The 16,909-nt window shown below is 44.0% G+C and overlaps 1 protein-coding gene across 1 annotated transcript in view; it reads left to right on the top strand.

Moving 5' to 3' along the window:
* The window catches only part of ITGBL1 (integrin subunit beta like 1), a 258,588-nt gene that overhangs the window by 19,044 nt on the left and 222,635 nt on the right, over positions 1-16,909 (top strand). The gene's annotated exons all lie outside the window — the stretch shown is intronic.

Here is a 16,909-nt window from a genome sequence, read left to right on the forward strand (position 1 = left end):
GCTGTTGTGTTGGTGTGAGAGAGAGATTGTGCTGCACTGGCCCTTGGCTTCAGCTGCTGCTGCTCGCTCTCAGCCTTCCCTGACCTGCCAGTGCTTGGAGAAGAGAAGACGTCTAAGGTAAGACAGTCTTGCGGTTCTTGTTTTTATCTTAGTTAGTAAAAGGACTTTTTAAGACTCAGAGTCCCTTTACTTATTCAGATTTGGGTGGGTGAGTACTGGGTAGCTTATTTGGGGTTAGGGGGTTCTGCTGGGGGTGGGGGGTTTGCCAATTTGCTCGTATCTTACTTTAGTGAGAGGACTTTTAAAAGTGCAGTGTCCTTTTACTTTTCCTGATTTGGGTGGCTTGGATTTTTTGGGGTTAGGGTGAAGAATTTTTTTTGGGGGGGGGAGGGGTTGGTAAAGTTCCTGTATTGTTAAAAGTTAAGTTTTTTACTGTTTTAAAAGGCTTCTGTGTTTGATTTGTTGCTGCTGTGTTGTGCTGCTGTTGTTCCTTTTCTCTTCTGGTTCTGGTTCTTGCGGGGGGGGGGGGCTTTTTGGCCTAATTTTCATTCTTTAAAAGGCCACTTTTTTAACAGTTGAGTTTGTTGGCCTTCTGTTTGGATCTATTCTCTATTGCTGCAGGTTTTGCATCCTCCTGTCCTGTTGTCCCTTTTCCTTGTTGTACTTGGCCAGCTCTCCCCGTGTTGTTTGGGGAAGGGCTGGAGAGCTGGCATCTGTAGATTGTGTGTTCTGTGGCAGGGAAGCTGGCACCTGGGTGAGAGACCCAGAACCAGCAGGCTTGTTGTGCTTGGCCAGCTCTCCCCGTGTTGTTTGGGGCAGGGCTGGAGAGCTGGCATCTGGGTTTGCTGCAGCCAGGTCTGCAGAGCAGACCTTGAGAAGATTGTGTTTTGTGTGGCAGTGACATTGGCAACTGGGTTTATATTGGTTCCAGGCGAGCAGGGTTCATAGAGTAGATAGATGGATGTAGTGCATTTGGGTCCTATAGAGATTCTCTGGTGTGAAGTTAGGTTTGGCTTTAGGTGCCCCAGAAATTGGATCCTCTGGTCCAATTTTTTTTTGGCCTTGTAGGTTTTGTGTGGAAAAGTGCCCTGAAGCTGCACAGCACTTTGGGGGGCTCTCCTCAAAACCTCCTGCTCCCCAGAGCCACTTTTCCCACAACAATTACAGTGAGGAAGTGACTCTAATTGGTTTTTTCTCAACATTGGGAGCAGTGTTCCTTTTGTGGTGCCCACAGATGGGTGCAGTCTTTTTGGGCCAGGGGGGTTTCATGCTGGGGAGTCCCCTGAAGCTGCCCTTCAGTTTTGGGGCCTCTCCCTCAAACCCCCTTCTGGCCAGAGCCACTTTCCCCACAGCAATTATAGTGGAGGAAGTGGCTAATAGGGTTTTCACCATAATTGGTGGCAATGGGCCTTTTGGGGAGCCCAAAGACAGGAACCTCCTGGCCCAATCTTTTTGGGACTTGGGGGTTTTATAGGGGATAGTTCCCTGCAGATTTCCTGCAGTTTTTGGGGCTCTCTCTCAACCCCCCTGCCCCCCAGTAGCCTCTAATTATGCCCTATGTTGCTATTGATTTCAATAGCCCATAGGGTATAATGGTGGGATAGGGGCACCCTCTTTGGGTGCCCCTGGAATGGGACCCTCTGTCCCAATCTTTTTGGGACTTGGAGGGTTTGTAGGGAAGAGTCCCCTGCAGGTCCTCTGCAAATTTGGGGGCTCTCCCTCAAACCCCCTCTCCTCCAGGTGGCTTCCAATATACCCTATTTTGCCATTGATTTCAATGGCCATAGGGTATAATGGGGCCATATATTCGGAAAGAGCCACACATCTACCGTATATGTGGCTATTCCGAGTACGGTAATCGGAAATACAACGTATTCTGTATTTTTGGCTCCGTGTATTTCCGAATCCGTGTAATTCCGTTTGTTTGTTTTTTGCACACCCCTACTACACACCCCTAATATAGCCAATCCTCCAAGAGCTTACAAAAAAGAGTCTTGTAAGCTCTTGAAGGATTGGCCACATCAGGGGTGTGTGGCCTAACATGCAAAGGAGCTCCTGCTAGAATTCCACCCCTGGTTACAAGCATGTCTGTAGTTTCATTTGTGAAACATTGGCAGAGATGTTGATGCTACAATTAAGATAAGGAAGTATAAATCATTAAGTATTATTTAGATTCCCTGGACAAGTGTGCGAGTAACATACCAGAAGTCTATGAAACCCTGCAGAAATGAATGCTTGAGGGGCTGATATGTCTCAAGAGCCATCCCTGCAAATCTGTAGTATGAACAAAATAACAAATCTTAATAAAATTCCACCAAATTGGAGTCCTTATCAAATACATCTCCCTTTATTTAAAAAAGAATATATTTGCGTATCTGATAATTGAAATGCTTGAGTCAATAGCACCTTTAAGACCAGCAGAGTTTTATTCAAAGTTTTTGTTTGCATGCACACTTCTTCAGATACAATGACATGGAAGTTAAGTTACCAGTCCATACCTATAGGGAGAGGGTGAACAGTAAATCAGCATACAGCATAATAAAAATATTTAACAGGTTCAAGGACCAAACAGAATAAGAAGCTTATTTTATAATCAACTAGAATGATTAAAGGGCTGGAACACTTTCCCTATGAAGAAAGGTTGAAACGCTTGGGACTCTTTAGCTTGGAGAAACGTCAACTGCGGGGTGACATGATAGAGGTTTACAAGATAATGCATGGGATGGAGAAAGTAGAGAAAGAGGTACTTTTCTCCCTTTCTCACAATACAAGAACTCATGGGCATTCGATGAATTTGCTGAGTAGACAGGTTAAAACGGATAAAAGGAAGTACTTCTTCACCCAAAGAGTGATTAACATGTGGAATTCACTGCCACAGGAGGTGGTGGCGGCCACAAGCATGGCCACCTTCAAGAGGGGTTTAGATAAAGATATGGAGCAGAGGTCCATCAGTGGCTATTAGCCACAGTGTGTGTGCATGTGTATATATATATATATATACACATGCACACACACACATATATATATTTAAAAAAAAATTGGCCACTGTGTGACACAGAGTGTTAGACTGGATGGGCCATTGGCTTGATCCAACATGGCTTCTCTTATGTTCTTATAAGGTTATTATTTGTTTGGGTTTAATTCCAAGGTGAAAACATAGCAAAGGGAATAAATAGGTTAAAATTGAAGACTGATGGGCAGATACAGCCTAAATTGTGGAGTGCAGAGAGTAATTTACTGAGACCCTGCCATTACACTCCATCCTTTCAAGTATGGAGGCAATTACTGAAATGACAGCTAAATGTCGTCTAATGTTTTGGGACATTTTTTTTTTTGGCCAATGTTAATACTCAAAAGATTAGACTTCTGTTCATAGAGCTTGAACTACTCCTGAAACATCAGCTACATGACCCCCTTGCCCAGATTATCCTGAGGTATGGGCTGGGGTGTCATCAATATGCATCTATCAGTCTGCTGATAGATGGCCGCCCAGATTTGGCTCTGGAGGAACTGGGTAGGGCATTGCAAGCCGTGGCTGGTTGGTTGCAACACAGCTGGCTGAAAATGAATCCATCAAAGACGGAGGTCCTGTGCCTAGGTTACAGGGGGCTGGGATCAGAGATCAGGCTCATATCCATTGATGCCCACATCGAGGGTGAAGAGCTTGGGGGTATTCCTGGATGCCTCTCTGACTATGGAGGCCCAGGCTACCACCACTGCCAGATCGACCTTTTTCCATCTGAGGCAGGTCATACAGTTGGTCCCATATCTCAACCCCTACGACCTGGCCACAGTGACCCATGCAACGGTCACTTCCAGGATAGATTATTGTAACTCTCTCTACGTAGGGTTGTCCTTGACCCACCTTCAAAAATTCCAGCTGGTGCAGAATACTGCTGCATGGAAGTTGACATCATCACCTGTACGGGCACAGATCCATCCTGTACTGTGTGAACTGCACTGGCTACCTATTGAGTACCGGATCCAGTTCAAGGTGTTGATACTTACGTTTAAAGCCATATATGGCCAGGGACCAGCAGGACTTCGGGACTGCCTCTCCCTGTATGAGCACCATAGATCTTTATGATCAGTGACCCAATAACTTTTGGTGATACCTAGCCGTAGAGACGTCCATCTGGCCTCAATGAGGGCCAGGGCCTTTATGGCCCTAGCTAGGCTTCCCAATCCCCAGGTCCCAGCAGGGCATCCCCCAATTTTACAGGCTTCTCCCTGCCCCCAGCCAGCTGGCCGGTGGGGCGAAGCCCCGCCCCGACAGTCACCATGTACCTCTAGAGCTCCCGCAGGTTTAAAAACCTGCAAACAGGTCCAGTTTTAAAATATGTGCCTTTAAAGTTGAGCAGGAAGCAGGAAACAGGAAGCGCATCATGGGGAAGGGTCAGCAGCAGTTTCATCAGAGCCTCCGTTTCTTCTACTTTCATTTTCAGAGCAAGTAAAGTTGTGGAGGAACCATACCCAGTAAGTGTATGTGTGTGAGAGAGAGAGAGAGAAGGGAGGAGGGGGCAGGGGATTCCCCGGTTTGGAGGTCCTCCCCCTGCTTTAGAAAGGGGGGAAGGAGGAAAATGTCTACTGGGCACTCTATAATTCCCTATGGAGAACAATTCCCATAGGGAATAATGGGGAATTGATCTGTGGGTATCTGGGGCTCTGGGGGGATGTTCTTTGAGGTAGAGGCACCAAATTTGCAGCATAGCATCTGATGCCTTTTCTCAAAACACTCCCCAAGTTTCAAAAGGATTTGGACCAGGGGGACCAATTTTATGAGCCCCCGAAGAAGGTGCCCCTATCCTTTATTATTTCTAATGGAGGGAAGGCATTGAAAAGGTGTGCAGTCCCTTTCAGTGTGATGGCCAGAACTCCCTTTGGAGTTCAATTGTACTTGTTCCAACCTTGCTCATGGCTCCACCCCCAAAGTCCCCAGATATTTCTTGAATTGGACTTGGCAACCCTAGCCCTGGTCCCTGCCTTATGGAATGAGCACCCACTGAAGATCTGGGCCCTACAGGATCTTCAATTCTGCAGGGCTTGTAAAACAGAGCTCTTTCACCAGGCTTTCAGCTGAGGCAGCTGATGTCACTTGTTACTGGTCTCCTGCCTTAAGAACATAAGAGAAGCCATGTTGGATCAGGCCAATGGCCCATCCAGTCCAACACTCTATGTCACACAGTGGCCAATATATGTGTGCGTGTGTATATACACACACACATATACATATACACAAACACAAACACACACACACACACACACACATATATATATACTATGGCTAACCTCTGCTCTATATTTTTTTCCAATCCCCTCTTAAAGCTGGCTATGCTTGTAGCCGCCACCACCTCCTGTGGCAGTGAATTCCACATGTTAATCACCTTTTGAGTGAAGAAGTACTTCCTTTTTTCTGTTTTAACCTGACTGCTCAGCAATTTCATTGAATGCCCATGAGTTCTTGTATTGTAAGAAAGGGAGACAAGTACTTCTTTCTCTACTTTCTTCATCCCATGCATAATCTTGTAAACCTCTATCATGTCACGCTGCAGTCAACGTTTCTCCAAGCTAAAGAGCCTCTAGCATTTTAACCTTTCTTCATAGGGAAAGTGTTCCAACCCTTTAATCATTCTAGTTGCACTTTTCTGGACTTTTTCCAATGCTATAATATCCTTTTTGAGGTGCGGTGACCAGAATTGTACACAGTATTCTGAATGAGACTGCACCATCGATTTATACAGGGGCATTATGATACTGGCTGATTTGTTTTCAATTCCCTTCCTAATAATTCCCAGCATGGCGTTGGCCTTTTTCAATTGCAATTGCACACTGTCTCGACATTTTCAGTGAGTTATCTACCACGACCCCAAGATCTCTCTCTTGGTCAGTCTCTGCCAATTCACAATTCATCAACTTGTATTTGTAGCTGGGATTCTTGGCCCCAATGTACAGTACTTTGCACTTGGCCACATTGAACCTCATCTGCCACGTTGACGCCCACTCATCCAGGCTCGACAGATCTCTTTGGAATGCCTCACAATCCTCTCTGGTTTTCACCACCCTGAACAATTTAGCGTCATCTGCAAATTTGGCCACTTCACTGCTTACTCCCAATTCCAGATCATTAATGAACAAGTTAAAGAGCATGGGACCCAGTACTGAGCCCTGTGGCACCCCACTGCTTACCGTCCTCCACTGCGAAGACTGCCCATTTATACTCACTCTCTGCTTCCTATTAATTAGCCAGTTTTTGATCCACAAGAGGACCTGTCGTTTTATTCCATGACTCTTGAGCTTACTAAGGAGCCTTTGATGAGGAAGTTTATCAAAAGCTTTCTGTAAGTCAAGGTAAACAACATCTATTGGGTCCCCTTTGTCCACATGCTTGTTCACCCCCTCAAAGAAATGCAACAGGTTAGTGAGGCAAGATCTTCCCTTACAGAACCCATGCTGAGTATTCCTCAATAACTTGTGTTCATCAATGTGCTTACTCATTCTGTCCTTGATAATGGTTTCTACCAACTTTCCCGGTATTGAAGTCAGACTGACTGGCCTGTAATTTCCCGGATCTCCTCTGGAACCCTTTTTAAAGATGGGGGTGACATTTGCTACCTTTCAGTCCTCAGGAATGGAGGCAGATTTCAATGAAAGATTACATATTTTTGTCAAGAGATTCACAAGTTCAACTTTGAGTTCTTTCAGAACTCTTGGATGTATGCCATCCAGACCTGGTGACTTATTAGTTTTTAATTCGTCTATCAGTTGTAGGACCTTCTCTTTTGTCACCTCAATCTGACTCAGGTCTTTCAACACCCCTTCCAAAATTAGTGGTTCTGGAGCGGGCAAACACTTCTCGTCTTCCACAGTGAAGACTGAGGCAAAAAATGCATTCAGCTTCTCAGGCATTTCCCTATCCTCCTTCAGTAATCCTTTTACCCCTTGGTTATCCAAGGGCCCCACTGCCTCCCTGGCTGGTTTCCTGCTTCTAATATATTTGAAGAAATTTTTATTGTTGGTCTTTATGTTTTTTGCAATATGCTCCTCATAGTCCCTTTTTGCCTGCCTGATCACAGTCTTGCATTTGATTTGCCACAGCCTGTGTTCCCTTTTATTAATCTCACTTGGACTAGCTTTCCACCACTTGAAGGAGTTCTTCTTACTTTTTACAGCTTCCATTACGTTGTTTGTTAACCATGCAGGCCTTTTCTTATACCTGTTTGTGCCTTTCCTGACTTGTGGTATATATTTTATCTGAGCTTCTAGGACTGTAGTTTTAAATAGCCTCCAAGCTTCACCAAGGGTTTTGACTGTATTTACCTTTCCTTTCAATTTCCTCTTCACTTGCCTCCTCATCTCAGAGAATTTACCCCTTTTAAAGTTAAACGTGGTTGTGCTAGTCTTTTGGGGCAACTCTCTATTTATACAAATGGTGAAATCAGTCACGTTATGGTGAGTGCTCCCAAGCGGTGAGATCCCAATCTTTAATCCTTCCATCATATTATAATTGTCCTCTATCTTTTGATTCAGTGGGCGATAACCAACTCCCATAGTTAAATTTCCTTTTGGGCCCTCTATTTCGACCCAAAGCATTTCTAGAAGGGAATCTAATTATTTGACCTCAGTCTTACTGGATTGTATACCCTCTCTGACATACAGAGCGACGCCACCTCCAACCCTTCCCTCCCTATCCTTCTGATATAACTTATATCCAGGAATCACCGTGTCCCACTGATTCTCTTCATTCCACCAAGTTTCTGAAATTCTCACAATGTCTATGTTTTCCCCCAACACTAAACATTCCAACTCACCAATTTTACTTCGAACACTTCTAGCATTTGTATACCAACATCTATGACTTCCCAGGCAAGTTAGACCCGCAACCTTCCTCTTGCTGCCTCAAGACTTTGGCAGGCAGCCCATACTATTTGTCACCATCTCAGTGGACAACTCTGATCCATTCCCCGGTAGAAAAGTAGCAGCTAACCCTTCATCTCTTTGAGATGAGTCCTCCTGAGCCAGAGACATTTCATCTCCTGTCAGCTTTCCCCCCAAAACTGCTCTGCCACCTTTTTGATTTTAAGCACCAGCAGCTTTGTTCCATCTGGGGACAAGTGGAGACCGTCTCTTTTGTACAGCTCCCGCTCGTTCCAGAAAGCATCCCAGTGCCTAACAAACTTAAACCCTTCCTCCCTACACTATTGTCTCATCCACACATTGAGACTTCTAATTTGTGCCTGTCTCTCCAGCCCTGCACGTGGAACAGGTAGTACTTCTGAGAAGGCTACCCGGGAGGTCCTGGCCTTAAGTCTCCTGCCTAGCAGCCTAAATTTTTCCTCCAGGACCTCACGACTGCATTTCCCCACATCGTTGGTGCCAACATGCACCACGACCAATGGCTCCTCCCCAGCACTGTCTATCAATCTATCTACAACATGCGTAATGTCCTCTACCTTCGCACCAGGCAGGCAAGTCAGCATACGGTCAGTACGTGGTTTTGCCACCCAGCGGTTTTGCCTTCATTCCATCGCAGTGCCATAGGACCTGCTGGACCTGGACAATAGACCATATCTGTGAGGCAGAATTTGCCATTTTAGTCTCTACTGTTACTCTGTAATTTTAGATTTTATATATTTTAAATTCGATTTTAACTGTTGGTTGTTTTTATGATGTAACCTGCCCTGAGCCTGTTCTAAGGAAAGGGCAGGCTAAAAATTGAATTAATTAAATAAATAAATATTTGCAGTGAAACCTCTTGCTGCAATGTTCTCCACATGACCACATATTTTTTTCTGTAAGGTTTCCTAACCTTCAGTAGTTACTTTTCAGAGAGAGCAGGAGGTTACTGTGGGAAGGACAAGGCCATAAAGATCATTTTTGCAGACTTGTTCCATTTGTAGAAGCTTAGATCAACCTCCATTCTTACCATTGCACAAGTATTCATGAGGGCTGCATTATTCATACACCAACCCCAAATGCTTTCAGCTAGTTCCTCTGAAATGAGCTGATATTCTTCACTTACGTTGATTCATTTTTAATTACCATGTATTCATCTTTCCCATATTCCGTTTTCTACTCTGTATGCAGTTGTTGCTATACAAAACAAAAAAAATAAGTTTTTTATTAGCCAGGCCTGAGCAACTTATGATCTGGCACCAGACCAAACACATCCTATCAGAATATTAAAGACTAACAAAATTTGTGGTAGGGTATGAGCTTTTGTGAGTCACTGCTTACTTCTTTAGATACGCTAGAATGTGAATCCATCTATTGCATATATTGGAAAATGGAGTGATTTCAGATGTCAAATGACATTAGCAGGCAAATGACAATAGCAGGTGTGACTGGATTAGGTGTGGAACAAAGTTGGAGTCCAGAAGAACCTTCTAGACCAACAAGGTTTTATTGAGAATGTAAGTTTTCATGTGCTTAAAGCACCCTTCATCAGACAATAGTATGGGATGGAATTAGCAGTCCTACATATATCAAGAGTGGGGAAATCAGCATTGTTGAGACAGGAAACCTATGTCTCAATTCAGTCCAGGTGGATGCATTGTCTTGAGCTTTGTTATCAGTTGCAATTCAGCAGTCTCTCTTTCTAATCTCCCTCTGAAATCCCTTTGTAAAGTAACTTTCAAAATCATTCCACTTTCCAATATATAGGACGGACGATGGACTCACATTCTAGCTGTATCTGAAGAAGTGAGCAGTGATCGAATATGGAGAAACAGAATGGTTTCCAATCAGCAAAAGTGTCAGACAAGGATGTATTTTATCTCCCTCATTCTCCCTGTATGAGCAGCTCATACGCTACCACAAATTTTGTTAGTCTTTAAAGTGCTGCTGGATTCTTACTCTTTTCATCTGCTATAGACAGTCTAACACAGCTACCCATTTTGATCTATCTGAATATTGTGTGTTTTAAGTGCTGCCAAGTTGCTTCTGACTTATGATGACCCTGTGATTTAATGACCTCCAAAACATCCTATAGTTAACAGACTTGATCATGTCTTGTAAACTGACCATGGCTTCCTGCTGCCTTCATCTTTCCTAGCATTATTGTCTTCTCCAGTGAATCTTTGCATAATGTGACCAAAGTATGATAGCCTTACTTTGGTTATTTTGGCTTCTAGGAAGAGCTCAGGCTTGATTTGATCTAGAACCCACTTATTTGTCTTTTTGGCAGTCCACTAGATCCATAAAACTCTTCTTCAACACCATATTAGATATAAAACAACTTTCTTCCTCTCAGCTTTCTTCATTGTTCAACTTTCACTAGGGCTGCCAAGCCCCTGGTCCAGGCAGGGAATCCCCCCCCTGGGAGGTTCCCAACCCACATTGGGCTGGCAGGGGGAACCTCCCCCTGCATAGCTGGTGCAATGACATCACCCAGAAGTGATGCCCTCAAAATGGCAGCGCCCATGCGGGGCTGCTCTAGGTGTTTCTGGGAAAACTCTATGGTTTCCTGTTTCCTTGGATGCTCTAGCCATTTGGGAGGTAAAAACTCTATGGTGCAATTGGTACCATAGCGTTTTAACCTCCCAAATGGCTAGAGTGTCTGGGGAAACCATAGCGTTTACTTCCCAAATTGCTAGAGCGGCCCCACATGGGTGCCACCATTTTGATGATGTCACTTCCGAGTGACATCATCACATTGCACGCTCACTTTGCGTGCATAATAGTCCCCCACTACAGGAAGCTGGGGACTTGGCAACCCTAACTTTTACACCCATACACAGTAATGGGGAATACTATAGTATGAATTATCTTGATCTTGGTTGCCAGTGACACATCCTTACATTTAAGGATCTTTTCTAGCTCCTTCATGGCTGCCCTTCCCAATCTCATTCTCTTTCTGATTTTTTGGTTGCAGTCTCCATTTTGGTTGATGATTGAGCCAAGCAATTGGTCTCTTCTCCACAGTACAGGTTTTGCATTACAGAAATCAGATGTTGAGGCTCGTCCATTTCTTTTAAAACCAACTCTAGCTTTTCATAATCCACATAGTCAAAAGCTTTGCTGTGATCTATGAAATACTAGCTGATTTTCTTCTAACTATCTCTCCTGTGCTCCAGTAACCAATATAATTTGCAATATGATCTCTAGTGCCTCTTCCTTTTCTGAACCCAGTTTATTCCATCAGAATACTGTTGTCCCATTAGGGGCTTAGTAGAGGCCTCTTGGGTTTGTTGCTTGCTTGGCTTTGCATAAAGAACATTGGTGTAAAAAAATAACACCTGGCACTGCAAAAAAAGGAGTGGATTGCCATCATTTTGGTGGATCACAAATTATTTAGGTTGCTTATTAGAAGAAGCTACAACCTGAAGTACTGATAAAAATCAGTGCTTATTATGGGATGTATGCAGATAATTGGCATTGCTATTGCTGCAAAATAAAATATATTTGTCTTTGTTTATATCAGGTCTTGCAATCTGCAATATGTCATGTCACGGTACTTTGGGCATGATATTAATGTTGTCTGAGATTAAAGTGGAGTCTTTTTCTCCCTTCATTCTTATTATAGTATGTGGGGAAATTCTCATATTGTTCCTGTTGTGCTGTTCAGTTTAATGAAGACCTTTCTCTTAATCTTTACTTTGAGATTAATGATGATCCCCAGGAGATTAAGTGAGTGTATTTCAAAAGGGTTGCTTGTAATACACATTCTGCAGATGTGTTGATAACAAAACAGATTGCAGAAGTAGTGTCTGAGGAAAGCGACGAAGCAATACTTCTTAGTCCATTGTGCCATGTTTTGATGCATTTTTCAAAGTCTACTAGGTAAGTTATTCAGTGATGCTAATAGACACAGCGGTAAAGAAGACTGTAACAGCAATCTGGTATCAGTTAAGAGGAAAGCAAATCACCTGGTCAGCCAATATATATATATATATTACAACTCTTAATTTTAATTTTATACATAAAGATAACAATCAAAACAACATTGATGGAATACAGTCAACAAGTTGAACAACGAACATTTGTTAATAAGAGGAGGGGAGGATAACATTCGATGTGGATATCTTCCAGTAATACTACCACTGGGATACAATCTATGATCTAAAGCGGTGTGTGGGGGGGCGTTGAGCAGAAACGCACAGGAACACAGTTCTGGCTGGCTTGGCATCAGGGTGTGTGGCCTAATATGCAAATAGGTTCTTGCTAGGCTTTTTCTACAAAAAAGACCTGATCTAAGGTATGTAATATTAAAGAAAAACTTTTAAAATATTGTTTTAATTTTTGGCATTTACAAGAGTGGATCCTGCCTCTCTTCTTTCCCCCAAAGCTGGCTTACCTCTCCCAAGGGATCCAGTTAGGGATTTGAGGGGTATGAAGCCTGAGGAAGGCAGGGTTTGGGGTACAATGCAACCCTATATCCAGTTCCTGTCTCTCCCCCGCCCCCCCCCTCCACTAGGCTCTGGATTTTGGTTCTGTTCTGGCTCACTCCAGGTATCACAGTGAGAAGGATCTTCTTAGGAGCTGGGATCTACTTGTTGATCTGGAGGCTGGGTCTGGAGCACAAGATCTGGAGCCCTGTGAACCAGATGATCCAGCAGGAGTCCCTTCCCAGCTCAAGAGAAATATCTCCAACTGCTCTGAAGACTGCTCCTGAAACTCATCTGTACAGGACTTAGCTGAGCCAAAATCCTACAAATGATTACACTCCCTTTAGTGCTGGTCAAGTGGCCAAGTTTGCGGATGACACTAAATTGTTCACGGTGGTGAGAACCAGAGAGGATTGTGAGGCACTCCAAAGGGATCTGTTGAGGCTGGGTGAGTGGGCGTCAACGTGGCAGATGCGGTTCAATGTGGCCAAGTGCAAAGTAATGCACACTGGGGCCAAGAATCCCAGCTACAAATACAAGTTGATGGGGTGTGAACTGGCAGAGACTGACCAAGAGAGAGATCTTGGGGTCGTGGTAGATAACTCACTGAAAATGTCAAGACAGTGTGCGTCTGCAATAAAAAAGGCCAACGCCATGCTGGGAATTATTAGGAAGGGAATTGAAAACAAATCAGCCAGTATCATAATGCCCCTGTATAAATCGATGGTGCGGTCTCATTTGGAGTACTGTGTGCAGTTCTGGTCGCCGCACCTCAAAAAGGATATTATAGCATTGGAGAAAGTCCAGAGAAGGGCAACTAGAATGATTAAAGGGCTGGAGCACTTTCCCTATGAAGAAAGGTTGAAACGCTTGGGACTCTTTAGCTTGGAGAAACGTCGACTGCGGGGTGACATGATAGAGGTTTACAAGATAATGCATGGGATGGAGAAAGTAGAGAAAGAAGTACTTTTCTCCCTTTCTCACAATACAAGAACTCGTGGGCATTCGATGAAATTGCTGAGCAGACAGGTTAAAACGGATAAAAGGATGTACTTCTTCACCCAAAGGGTGATTAACATGTGGAATTCACTGCCACAGGAGGTGGTGGCGGCCACAAGTATAGCCACCTTCAAGAAGGGTTTAGATAAAAATATGGAGCACAGGTCCATTAGTGGCTATTAGCCACAGTGTATGTGTGTATATAAAATTTTTTGCCACTGTGTGACACAGAGTGTTGGACTTGATGGGCCGTTGGCCTGATCCAGCATGGCTTCTCTTATGCTCTTATGTGTTCTTATGGTCTGGGTCAGCAGCTAGGGCTCCAGCTTCAAGCCAGGCATGGCAATGCCGCTGAGCTTCTTTTGTGCAGGCTCACTGTCTCTGCCACTCTTGCCAGGTTGGGGAAGATCCTGGTAGTCAAGGACCTGGCCCAGGGCAGCTGAGGGATATCTTGCACCAGATGTGGAACATTTACTGGAGACCATGGTGGCAAGGTCCTGACCATAGGCTCTGTGGTCTCTGGTACTGCTGGACCTTCAGGTAGTCCCATGGTGCCCTGACCCTCCTCAGAGAGTGTGTCTGTCTCTTCCTGCAATTTGTCTGGTTCGTCCTCAGAGCAGTCTGCAACTGAGACGCTAACTGGCTCAGTGGGGTCATGATGGGTTTGCTTCTTGCCCTGAGCTCCAGCTTGCCCACAGGCAAGGCCCACAGACAAAAGCCTTTACTTTTTGGGTGCTTCTGAACATTTGACATTCAGAACCCAGAAGATTCTATTGTCATAGCTGACAGACAATGACAAGTGGGAACTCCGCAAGGACTAGAAGAAGTTCCTACATTTCCCCATGAATCTCCTTTCCCACACTATTTCCTTTTTCTCTTCCTGGTAACCTCTCTCCTTTCCTGGCTTCATTCTCTTCTTCTCACTCACCACCAACCTTTCTTTTATCTGCCTCCTGCTTCAGCTTTATTTGTTCCTCATTTGCTTCATTTATACCCCATCTTTCTTCACAATGGGAATCCAAAGCAGTTTACATCCTCCTCTCCTCCATTTTATCCTTTCAACAACCCTGTGGGTAGATTAGGCGAAGAGAGAATGACTGGCCTGAGGTCACCCCAGCAAGCTTCCATGGCAGAGTGGGTTTCCCAGATCCCAGTGGGATACTCTAACCACCACACAATACTGATTCTCAGCTTTCTCCTCCTTCCTTCTCCTGGCAGCCTCTCCCTGGGAAAAATCTGGCCAAGTTGCAAAAGTCATGTGGTACAAAGTTGTGTGGTGCCAAGTTGTGCAAGTTGTGTGGAAGGTGCTTCTGGCTCAGGCAAGTTGTGAGGCATCGTGTTGTTAGATAGCCATTGCTGCAACTGGATGAGTCATGCGTGGTAAAATTTTGTCTGGTGGTTTCTACCCTTCAGGCAAGAGAGAATAGAGCAGAGGTAGATGTAGACTGGGAGGTGAAAATAACCTTGGAAAGAAGAAGAAGATGATATTGGATTTATATCCCGCCCTCCACTCCGAAGAGTCTCAGAGCAGCTCACAATCTCCTTTACCTTCCTCCCCCACAACAGACACCCTGTGAGGTGGGTGGGGCTGGAGAGGGCTCTCCCAGCAGCTGCCCTTTCAAGGACAACCTCTGCCAGAGCTATGGCTAACCCAAGGCCATTCCAGCAGGCGCAAGTGGAGGAGTGGGGAATCAAACCCGGTTCTCCCAGATAAGAGTCCGTACACTTAACCACTACACCAAACCGGCTCTCCTCGGGTCCTCCCCTGGCAGAAACCAAGGTTTGAAGGCTGGTAATATTGTTTGGTTGCCTAGCAATCCCCTTAATGGCCACTGAGATCTCAGAGGACATTGATTTCTTAAGAAGAAGAAGAAGACATTGGATTTATATTCCGCCCTTCACTCAAGAGTCTCAGAGCAGCTCACAATCTCTTTTATCTCCCTCCCCAACAACAGACACCCTGTGAGGTGGGTGGGGCTGAGAGGACTCTCACAGCAGCTGCCCGTTCTAGGACAACCTCTGCCAGAGCTATGGCTGACCCAAGGCCATGCCAGCAGGTGCAAGTGGAGGAGTGGGGAATCAAACCCGGTTCTCCCAGATAAGAGTCCGCACACTTAACCACTGCACCAAACTGGCTCTCTAAAGGTACAGGCATTATTTCTATTATTTGGGATTTTTTAAACACTCCCTCAATGTATTTTTTAAAAAATATTTCAGATGATTCTGTAACTTTGGAGCTTTTCTCTGGCTTGTTTAAGATCTGTCTTGTCTGTTCATGGTTCATGCTGAAAATTTGATATGTTGATAGACCTTTCCTCCATAAATTTCCTTTCCTACAACTCCCCCACTTAGAAATCCATCAAAGGCAGTGGTCATCACCACATCTTGTGGCAGTGAGTTCCACAAGTCAGCCAGCACTATGTGAAGTAGTGTTTCTTTTGGCCTGCCTTGAACCTATTGAAATTCAATTTCATTAGGTACTATATTTTGTTATACGTGCATAGTGCATACAGTTTATAGTATTGTGAAGTATTACAAGTGTTGATCATGGTCTTCTTGGCTAATACAAACTAAGACAATGGTCCAAAAGAGCTTGGTTCAGCTGTTAAAGCTAAGATAGCCCTTGGATGGAAGACCACAGGAAAATCTACCTGTGTGGACTTAAATTCCTTGCAGAGAAGGAGGAAATGAAGAACAGCATTCTTTAACAGCAACCCCAGCATAAATTTTGGCAAATTCTACTTGGTATACTACTTGATGTCTGCCTATGAGGGTTGTAAACAATTTCAGTCACCAATATATTTTGAGCTTTATCTTTCATTTACCTTAAATCCTCAAATTGCTTTCATGATATATCAGATTGCTATTGACTATCCTACTTTATTGTTTTGCAAATGCTTCTGTATCTCATCTCACTGGGGGTGGTTGAGATCCATCTTACTTCCCTATATTTTATTTCAGGCTTGAGATGATGGATGAGTGTACATGAATGCACACACACTGAACCTTTGACTAAATGTATGTTGGAATACTGCAACTGACAATAGATATGTGCCCAACAAAATTGATGTATATACAATCTTTTTGTTTGTTTGTTTGCAACGTGAATTATGTATAAAACTTGGAGAATTGTCTCCCTATTCTTATAAACTGTAAATGAAGCAATTTTCTCTGCCTACAAGTTAAAGTATTTAGAAATGTTTTTAAGTAACTCCCTCTAGTGACCCACCTAAACAGTTCATACTGGTCTACTTGCATGCTCAGTTTCACACATACACAAAATGCATATATTTTCCCAAGTACATATTTAATATCAAGATGGCAATTACGAATCTCTTCCTACTACTGAATTGGCAAAATCCTGTCCTTCTAAAAGGTCTGAAAGATTTTACTTTTTTGAGCTGGCTCCTAAGGTTCTGGGTTAGATCGTGAAAAGATGTAGACATTTTGGTGAAACCTGTTATTTACAGAGTGTAAATTTTGTTATGTCACCTGTGCTTTGGGGATAAGCAGGATACGAGCAAAACTGTCAAAATGGTAGCAAACGATAGTACTCTGTTGATTTTAAAAAGACAGAAAAGAAATTC

Source organism: Heteronotia binoei, chromosome 3 (genome assembly GCF_032191835.1).
Source record: "Heteronotia binoei isolate CCM8104 ecotype False Entrance Well chromosome 3, APGP_CSIRO_Hbin_v1, whole genome shotgun sequence".
Classification (NCBI taxonomy): domain Eukaryota; kingdom Metazoa; phylum Chordata; class Lepidosauria; order Squamata; family Gekkonidae; genus Heteronotia; species Heteronotia binoei.